Source organism: Herpailurus yagouaroundi, unplaced genomic scaffold (assembly GCF_014898765.1).
Source record: "Herpailurus yagouaroundi ecotype Mexico unplaced genomic scaffold, PumYag 161, whole genome shotgun sequence".
Taxonomy (NCBI): Eukaryota; Metazoa; Chordata; class Mammalia; order Carnivora; family Felidae; genus Herpailurus; species Herpailurus yagouaroundi.
Window position 1 is genome coordinate 10,102,462 of NW_024412402.1, and position 10,566 is coordinate 10,113,027.

The following is a 10,566-nucleotide window of genomic DNA, read 5'->3' on the forward strand; positions in this document are numbered from 1 at the left end:
GCCCGAATTCCTATTCCTCAGATCTTGAGTAAATAAAATGGTTGTTGTTTTTTTAAACCATTACTTTGGGAGCATTTTGTTTTGCAGCAGGAGACGACTCAGGCAAGGTGATTAGGCCCCACCCCAGGCCCATGAATCTGATTCTCCAAGAACGGGGCCTGGGCCTCAGCTTTTTAACAGAACCTGCCTGGGACCAGAAAAGAGGTGAATACCCCCCATGAACTGCTTCATACATGGCTCGCAGACTCAGTGGTCTGAAGTCCTGGAGTGCACAGGAGCCCGGAGCAGGGACACACACAGCGAGAGAGACAAGGCCACGTCTTGGAAGAAACAGGGCACGAGAGAGTTCTGCGTGCAGAGCTCTGAACAGAGCCACAGGATGGATATCTGAGCTGGATGAGACCTATCTCCCAGGACTTCCATGTCATAACTGAGAACATACACTTTCTTAAACTCATGGTAAATGAGTTTTAAGAAACATACACTTTCTTAAACTCATGGTAAATATCTTAACATGTTAACTAGGCCATGTACTTGTGAGTACCGATTATTAATGTCCCAACTAATCCAGGGTAAGAGAAAAGATCAGAATAAGAGGTGGAACTAATCTAGGCTGCCTTCCTGGAAGAGTTGACCTTTGAAGGAAGAGGATGGAGGTTTGGGGTAGAAGAGTGAGCCCAGGCGCAGAGGTTGGAATGAGATTGTGGCAAATACAGCGTGAGCTACTTGGCAGGTTAAAAAAGGCCTGCTGGGGGCGGGGGGGGGGGGGCGCCTGGGTGGCTCAGTCAGTTGGGCGTCTGACTTTAGCTCAGGTCACGATCTTGCAGTTCGTGAGTTCGAGCCCCACGTCGGGCTCTGTGTTGACAGCTCCGAGCTGGAGTCTGCTTTGGATTCTGTGTCTCCCTCTCCCTCTGCTCCTCCCCCCATTCATGCTCTGTCTTTCTCTGTCTCAAAAATAAATTTAAAAAACATTAAACAAATTTTTAAACAGAAAGAAAGAAAGAAAGAAAGAAAGAAAGAAAGAAAGAAAGAAAGAAAGAAAGAAAGGCCTGCTGGGAGGGAATAGGGAATTAGAAGATTCCATCCAGGGTCAGTTTTCTTATCTGCTTCCTCCACCAGCCGAAGAGAGACAGGGCTGGCAGCCACCCAATTGGGAGGGCCTATGACCTGGACTTCCTGAGTCCCCAGCTGCCCCCCTGTGCTGCTAAGAAAGCTGACTGGGACCTGGGAGAGAAGTGGCCCCCAGAACTATTTCTGTGAGGCCAAGTCTTCTCAACCCAGTGTTGGGGTTCTTCTCTCCCCTTCTCTCCCCTCGAAGCCTAGCCCCCCCCCCTTTATCATTAGAGGAGGCCCAGAGATACCACCCAAGCGAGTTTATTTTTAGTTTCCCTTTCTTCCCAAGAGCTGCTGTGCACAGAGCACATAACTTAAATGCTCCCAGCTGCCCTCTGCTGAGGATTGAACAAGAGAGAAGGGATGCTGCTCGTAGTAGGAGAGGTCAAGGCCAAGCAGAGAGAAGAACTACCCCTCTGGTCAGGGTGGGCAAAATGAGTGAGGTTGGTAAATTTATTTCTTTGGCAAATAATTCTCGCTCAGTGGACAAATCAGTAACGCTGTCTGCAGTTTCCACGCCAAAGAACAGGTTCTTTCGGACAAGTAATAAGAGGCTAATAGAATGAGAATTGGATAGTCACGAATTAGAATCCAGGACTGCTGGTCTCAAACAAGTTCAAGACTTTTCTGAGTGTCCGTTTCCTCATCGGGGAAGATGGTGGTAATGAGAGCCTTCATTCCGTGGGGTTGTTGTGGGGACTGATGGAGAGACCACAAGGAACATACCTGCTGCGATGTCTGGCAAGGGCAGTTACTCAACGAACATCTATTTCGTGACTTCCTGCACTAACTGAACCCACGTTGACTAGCCCCACGATACGACTCGATCTTTAACTCACACCTGCTATGGACCTAGCACATGCCAGGCACGAAACTAGGCATGTTACACACCTTGTCACACAGCAACCTTGAGACCTAGGTGTTCCTTACCCCCATTTCCCTGTGGCCCTCTTCACGGTGAGCTCCACCCCGTGGCAGCCGTTGTGACAAAGGGACAGAGGGAATGCAGAGACACAAGACAGCAGCGACTGTGGGGTCCAAGTAACACGCCCTGGGCTTCGGACTTCTGTACCTTTGCAGATCACGACACCGGGTGTTCCAGGAGGGAGGAAAGCACCACTGGCCGCCCCAGGTCTCGGGGACCCTGATCAACCCAACTGAACTCACTGAGCTGGCTCGGGTAGTGCGGCCAGAGAACTGCGTCTCCAGGAATTAACACAAATGCCACCGCCAGCTGGAAGTGAGCGTTTCCCATGAGGCTGGCACAGCGCTGATGAGTTCCCATGCATCACCTCCCTTAGCCCACACAGCAGCCCTGCGATGAAGATCCCGTGATCACCCCCATTTCCGAGACAAGGAAACCGAGCCCGAAAGAACCGAAGCAGCTTCCCCAGCGTCTCTGAGTTGATAAGGGGCCGAGCCAGGACGAGAATCTGGGTGCAGATCGGATACATGTTTGGGGTTTTGTTCAGTGAAGATACAACCTTAGTGCCTGGCTTTCAGGCATCCTGGCCCCTTCTTCCCACGAGGAGATCCTGCTCTCTGGGGCTCCCACCGTGCACAGTCCTATGTCACAAGGAGACCGTCTCATGGCCACCTGCCACCTGCACCCCCTGCCCTGTGTGGCCCCAACGCCCTGGCGCCCACCCCACCCTCCCTGTCTCTCTCTCTGCACGCCCAGCGTCATTAGCCAGGGACTGGCCAGAAGTTGTTCTCTTTGCCCTGGGAATCTGGTTAGGGGCGGTGCAGGGAGGTATTTTTCCACTCTGAATAAGCCATTTCTCTTGCTCTCCCATTGTGAATTTCCTGCTTCCTGCACCATTGAGATTAAATTTCTGTCTGTGATAAAAGAAGGGCGCCTTGTGGCTGCTCTTCCCGGGGACTGGTAAGAAATGGGGGCTCAGCTGGAGATATAACCGCCTATCATCGTTATCATCATCATTTAATATCTGCTAAGTGCCTCAGAGTGACTGCCCTGGACTTGGGAGTGCTTTGAGAGGACAAAGCCGAGAAGATGGAAGGAGTTTCCTGCCATGAGGACGCCTATATGCAAACCTCCACCTGCAAGTCAAATATCCCAAAGCCTCTCACGCAGGTGCATCCTGACAAACACATCCTCCGGAGTGCTTCTCAAACAGAAGGGCAGACCCAACGGCCAGGGGTTAAAACACAAGCTGCTGGGCTCCACCCCCGGGGGACGTGGGTGCTTCTGGTCAGGGGACCACATATGGAGAACCCGCCGAGCTCTCAGATGGTCACACGTGTGCTCAAGTGCACGTACACGTTCAGACGTATGCGACCAGACACAAGGTCCTGCCACCCCTTTCTGCATCCTTGGGCTCCACTCTCCCCACTCATTCTCTGGGCTCCAGCCTCTCCAGCCTTCTTTCTTTCTTCAGGCTGTACTCCTCCTGCCTCGGAAAAGGCAGGAATGTGGGGAATGGCAGGAGATTGTCCTGGCAAGATGGTTCCCACTGAGGGTAAACCCAGAGATAAAAGCTTTCTCTCTGCCTGCAACACGCTTCCTGCTACTCTATGTCTAGTTAGTGCCTCCTTACCCTTCAGACCTTAGCTCTAATAGCCCTTTTTCTTCTTCTTTTTTTTTTTAAGTTTATTTATTTATTTTGAGAGAGAGAGAGAGAGAGAGAGAGAGAGAGAGAGAGAGAGAGAATCTCAAGCAGGCTCCATGCTGTCAGCTCAGAGCTCCGTGCAGGGCTCGAACCCACAAACCGTGAGATCGTGACCTGAGCTGAAACCAAGAGTTGGGCACTTAACCGACTGAGTCACCCAGGTGCCCCTCTCATAGCCCTTTCCCAAGGAAGACTTCTCTGATTTCCTCTACTACCCTGGCCACCATCACTAGCCCAGGGCAGAGCCTCATTACAGGTGGTCACATCTTCATGTAATTTTTCTTCACGCTGTTATGGTGGTTGTTTTTTTCCTTTTTCAAGTACGTTTGACCCCGTGAGAGATGGGATCATGTTGAGCTTCCCAATAGTTACAGACCCACCTGACTGTCTGCCTCGTGGTAGATGCCCAGAAACATTTGTTAAATGAATAAATGAGACCCCCCCCCCACACACACACACGGGGGCAGCTCACATATACACACAGGTATTGACACGACAACACATTCACATGTGCTTTCATGCTGCCCTTAACATTCTTTGAAGAATAGAGTAGTGCACTTGGACACTGCTGGAGGTATGGAAGTTAATTCAGCTCTCCTGGAAAACCGTGCAGCATTTTGAATGGAAATGTAAACAAGCCTCCTTATTGAAATTTACCCTCAGAAGATCATTGTTTCGGAATGAAGCAGGTGCAAAGAAATTCACAGCAGCAGTGTGTATAATAGCAAACTCTGGAAACTAACTACTCCTACTTGGATGTCCACTGACAGAGTGATATATCTGTCCAATGGAATATCCTGCAATTGTTAAAGATGATAATACCCATGCCTTTGGGAAAGGTGCTTATCTCCTACTGTTGAGAAGATGAAATCAAGGTACAAAATAATCTATAAAATATGATCCTACTGGCATAAAATTGTAGCCCTCTCTATGGACGCATGGAGTTGTAGCATTTTCCCCAAATGCTAATACTATTTACCTTTGGAGAGTCGGATTTTTTAAAAAAATTTTTTCTTAAGTTTATTTATTTAAGAGAGAGAGAGAGAAAATGAGCAGGAAAGGGGCAGAGAGAGAGAGAGAGAGAGAGAGAGAATCCTAAGCATGCTCTGTGCTGTCAGCATAGAGCCCAATGTGGGGCTCAATCCCAGGAACTAGGAGATCATGACCTGATTGGAAATTGAGAGTCTGATGCTCAACCGACTGAGCCACCCAGGCACCCTTGGATGGTGGGATTTAAGGTGATTTTTACTTTCTTCTTTGCAATAGTACGTACTTCATAATGTTGTTGAGAGAGTAAATGAGATAAAGTGTGTGAGGATGCGGAGAGTTTATCGCACGATGCTTGTCACAAATAAACAGTTCTCTTTACATTATTTTTATAGTTTCCAGGATCGTTTGGATTTTTAAAAACTCTCCTGTAGTGAGAGCTAAATTATAAGATAACAAAAACAACGAAGCTTTAAAAAACAGACCAGGCGGGGGGTGGGGGGTGGGGTCTGGCTGGCTCAGTCCGTTGAGCATCCAACTCTTGGTTTTGGCTCAGGTCATGATCTCATGGTTCATGGGTTCGAGCTCTGCATCTGGCTCCACACTGTTAGCCCAAAGCCTGCTTGGGATTCTCTGTCTCCCTCTCTCTGCCCCTCCCCCACTAACATTCTCTCCCCACCCCCCCTCCCCCCCGTCTCTCTCTGTCTCTCAAAATAAATAAATAAATAAACTTAAAAAAAATAGACCAGGCTGGAAAGGGCCAGTGAGGGGACACCATGATAAATGATAGGTATATGTCCTCGACCTCTACCTCCAACCCCAGCATTTAACATGGTTTTTGGTATTAGTAAGTGCTTGTGACAATTTGTTGAATTCCACTGGATTTGGAGCATCTATTACTCAGAACTATTAGGAGGTTTATCAGAGAAGAACCTGATGGAGTACTGATCTCTAGTCCCACCACAAGGCATATCCCACCCAGACTTCACTGCTGACCTTGAGGGCGTCAGCCATGCTTCCCCAACGGGGCAGAGTGATCGTGTTTTTCTAACTAGAAGAGCCCTCCCCTGGGATTCAGTAAGCCCAAGAAGTTAAGGAAATGCAAATCCCCACTCTTCTTTCTCCCACCCACTGAGCTCTTCATTAAACTGCAATTAAATTAACATCTCTCTTCTTCAACAAGACCCAACCTCACCGCATACATAAACCGACTAGACTCATGCTTCTTTAGATGAGAGATTATTCACTTTTTCCTGAGCGTGGGCGGTGAGAGTCAGATAAAGACATGGTTCCAATAGCATTTCCGGGAAGTAACTATCCAAAGACAATACTTGCAGATTTCCATTTTTTGTCTTCGGCTGTCTAAGGTAGCAGTCCTCAAAGTGTGGGGGTCCCTGAGACGTTTTCAGGGGATCAGCAGGTCAAAACTATTTCCATAATAATACCATGACGTCAGTTGCCTTTTTCACTGTGTTAGCATTTGCACCAATGGTACAAAAGCAATGGTGGGCAAAACCATTGGCTCCTTCTCACGAATCAAGGCAATGACACCAGATCGTACTTGTAGTCGCTGTTGCCTTCACGATTACACAGTTGCCAGTTTCACTTAGGAACATCGACGCAGCAGAGATTATTCATGACTCAAATGTATTCATTTGTTTAAATCCTAATCCCCAGTACATGTCTTTTTTAATATTCCATGTGAAAAAAATGAAAGCAGTCCTGCCATACACCGAGATGCTAAGCTCGTTTCGAGAAAGAGCCCTTGTAAGTCTCAGCTGCAGGCTGAACCGGCCACTGTTTTCATGAAACACCATTTTTACTTGAAAGAAGATTGACAAACTATGATCACTCCAACTTGATAGTTGGCAACCATTTTCTCGAAAATGAGCAAAATGAGACTGTCACCTCAAAGAAAACATCTGACAATATTTGCTACTAATGATATAAACTTACAATTGAAAATTCGGATTGTGGAAAATGTGGATCCTTCTCCATGAGCTTCCCAATCCTTAAAGGCTTTTCTGATGAGATCAGGGGTGATATGAACAGATACTATTTTTTATATTGTACCAGAATGTATCAACATTTGGAAGACGTTCATAACTCAGAACCAATATTTTCCAAATGAGCAATGTATGATGTTACACAATCAGGCATGGGTAAGAGACCCATTGAGAGTGCAACATAGACCAAGAGATTTTAAGATAACCAAGCACGAAACGTTCATTGACAGAGTTCAGATTCCACATTGCAACTGACCTTTACAGAACTGCTACTTGTCAAGTTTGTGTCTAGTGTCACAGTAATCACGATCACTTGAAAGGGCTACTAAAATACTCTCACTTTTCAACTCCCTATCTGTGTGAGATCAGATTTTCTTCATATATTTCATCCCAAATAATATATCACAAAAGATTGAATACTGAAGCAAGTATTAGAATCCAGCTAGCTTTTATTAAGCCAGATATTAAAGAGATTTGCAAAAGTGTAAAACACCTTTTTTTCTTCTTTAAAAAATAGAGTTAGTTTAACAAAATTATTATTTATGTTAACATGTGATTAAATACTTAGCTATAAGTGCAATGACATAGGTACGGGGTCTGTATACTGAAAACTATTAAACCTAAATGAAAAAAGGCAACGAAAATCTAAAGAAATGGATGACATACCATGTTCATGGTTTGGAAGGCTCAACAGTTAACATGTTAATTCTCTTCAAATGGAGTACAGATTTACCACGATCCCAATAAATATTCCAACAGGATTCTCTGTAGATAGAAACCAGCTGGTTCTAAAACTTGCGTGGAAAAATAAGGAACTAGAATACCCAAAATAATTTTGAAAAAAAAACAATTTGGAGGACTCACCCTACCCAACTTTAAGACATACTATAAAGCTCACAGGGTGGTGAACGAACAGACACATAGACCAATGGAATAACATAGAGTCTGGAAATACACCCACACAAATGTGCTCACTTGACTTTCTGACAAAACGAAAAGGCAACTGGATGGGAAAAGTTCAGTCTTCAACAAATGATGCTGTTACAACTGGACGTCCATTCACAAACAAATGAGCTTCAATCTAGACCACAACAGTATCCAAAAGTTAACTCAAAATGGGTCCTAGGTTCAAATAAAAAAGCATAAAACACCAAAATCCTTAAGAGAAAACATCAGAGAAAAATCTTTGAGTGCTTAGATTTGGCAAAGTGGTCTTAGCACAATCCGAAAAGAAAAAAATGATAAATCGGGATTCAGCAAACTAAAAACTTTTGCTCTATAAAAACACAATTCAGAAGATGAAGAGACAAGTCACGTAGGGAGAAAATATTTATAAATCACATACCCTACAAGGACTAGTATCTAAAATAGATAAAGAACTCTCAGAATTCAAAGGAAGAAACAAACAATCCAGCAAAGAAAGAGGAAGAAGATCTGAACAGACAGACGCTTAACCAAAGAGGATCTTTGGTAACACGTAAAATAGATGCTCGCATCGTTACTCATTAGGGAAATGCAAATTAAAATGAGATACACCTCCGCACCCATTAAAATGGCTACAATAGGGGCGCCTGGGTGGCTCAGACGGTTGAGCATCCAACTTCGGCTCAGGTCATGATCTCGCGGTTGGTGAGTCCGAGCCCCGAGTCGGGCTCTGAGCTGATGGCTCAGAGCCTGGAGCCTGCTTCGGACTCTGTGTCTCCCTCTCTCTCTGCCCCTCCCCCGCTTGCACTCTGTCTCTCTCTGTCTCTCAATAATAAATAAACATTAAAAAAATTTTTTTAATGGCTACAATAAAAAAATATGGGCAATACCGATTCCTGGGAGGATGAAGAGCAAATGGAACTCATATTTTGCAGGTGGGAAGGCAGGCTAGTACAGGTCCTTTGAAAACAGCCTGGCGGTTTCTTATAAACATACGATCACCATATGACCCATAGTAATTTATCCTGGGGGAGTGAACACTTAGGTTACGTGAAAATCTGTACACAATTATTAAAATCTATGCCCATCTTGGTTTCTGCCATGATCTTATCAGGAAGGAATGGCTTTGACTCAAAAGAGAATTTATAGGCCTTTGTGCGATGTTTATAATGGAGACAGGCCTGAACTGTGTCTGTTTATAGGGCTTTGAAAGCTGAAGAGAAGGGAGCGTGAGCCTGACCCAGGGAAGGGGGCGGGAGTCTTGAGAATAGAGGTGCAGAGGTACAGAGAGGGGCAGATTTGTGAGCTACTGCCTGTACCTATAAAATCCTCTGAGGGGCGCCTAGGTCACATGAGGTCGGCTGGCCCAAGATCACACAGCTAAGTACGTGGCGTAGCTGGAGTTTGTACCCCCGGGTCCCTCGATTCCAACTTCTGGGCTTTTGCCACTAAACCACAGGGTAATCGGGCGGAATTCTAAGAAGATTCTAAGAAGTCATCCTGTTATGTCCACATCTCAAGTCCCGCCGGCAGGAACTGAGCCATGGAGGACCAAAGACCGGGCCATACCCTCCCCTTCTCCAAGGACTCATCTAAGAAAATCTGTCTGGACAATCCAGGCTGCTTATCTGCAGAGAATGGTCCTCCGTGTTTGGAGTGGACCCATTGTAAGACCCGTATGAGCTTGCTGCCTGGGCTGGGCAGCAGGTTTCCAAGGAACGGGAAGCCCGGGTCAGGGCAGAGGAGGTAGAGAATGAGTGGCATGCGACTCTTGGAGCCACCCACTCACACTGAGGAGCCATGGAGGTGTCCTGAGGTGACAGCTTATTGTGGCACGGGAGGGCCTCCCAGAAACCCTCCACTTGGGACGTGGGTACAAGAGGAGTCAGGGGGCCACCTCCCTTTCATAGTTCACAATTCATCATGCGTTTCTCTCAGGTTCTAGAAACTGCAGGAGCTACGCCTCTGGTCATGTGACTGTCCGAGGGGTGTGCCCAGCCTTCTCCGTGGAGCTCTCCCGCCCTGCCCCTCCCACAGCAGGGGCCTGGTGGAGAATGGAAAGATACGGCGAGCCAGGCGGCCGAGTCTATGAGGTCACAGCTAGGGGAACCCTAGCCGACTTTGGAAAGCGGCTTTTAAAATCACACAGCTTGGGGGCGCCTGGGTGGCGCAGTCGGTTAAGCGTCCGACTTCAGCCAGGTCACGATCTCGCGGTCTGTGAGTTCGAGTCTCGCGGTCTGTGAGTTCGAGCCCCGCGTCAGGCTCTGGGCTGATGGCTCGGAGCCTGGAGCCTGTTTCCGATTCTGTGTCTCCCTCTCTCTATGCCCCTCCCCCGTTCATGCTCTGTCTCTCTCTGTCCCAAAAATAAATAAAAAGTTGAAAAAAAAAATTTTTTTTAAATAAAAAAAAATAAATAAAATCACACAGCTTGGATTCAGGTTCAGCGCCCCCACTCAGTAGCTGTGCAGTTTGGGGAAGCTTATTTGGCTTGCCTTGGCCTTTGCATCCTCATCCGTAAAATAGGGATAATAACGATGCCTACCTCACGCTTACAGGAGAGAAGAGACGTCAGGGGCTGAGCACAGCATCTGGCACATAGCGAACATTCAGCAAGTGCTAGCGTTTAGCATCATTATCCTCTTTTTTCTCATTACAAGGAGCTCTCGACATCTCCCAATGTCCCCCCATAGCACATGAGGACATCGGCTGAGCAATTCTGGGAAACAAAAGCCCTTGGGAATCTAACCAAACTCCAGAGGCAGCTGGATGGGCAGCGAGGCTGAGGCTGTAACTGGCTCTGTCCCCAAAGAGAGACTGTCCCACCCCCGAGACACTCACTTGGCCCCGCCCTCCCTTTCCCAGGGGAAATTCAGCAGGCAATGGAGTTGACGAAGCCGGAGAGCCTG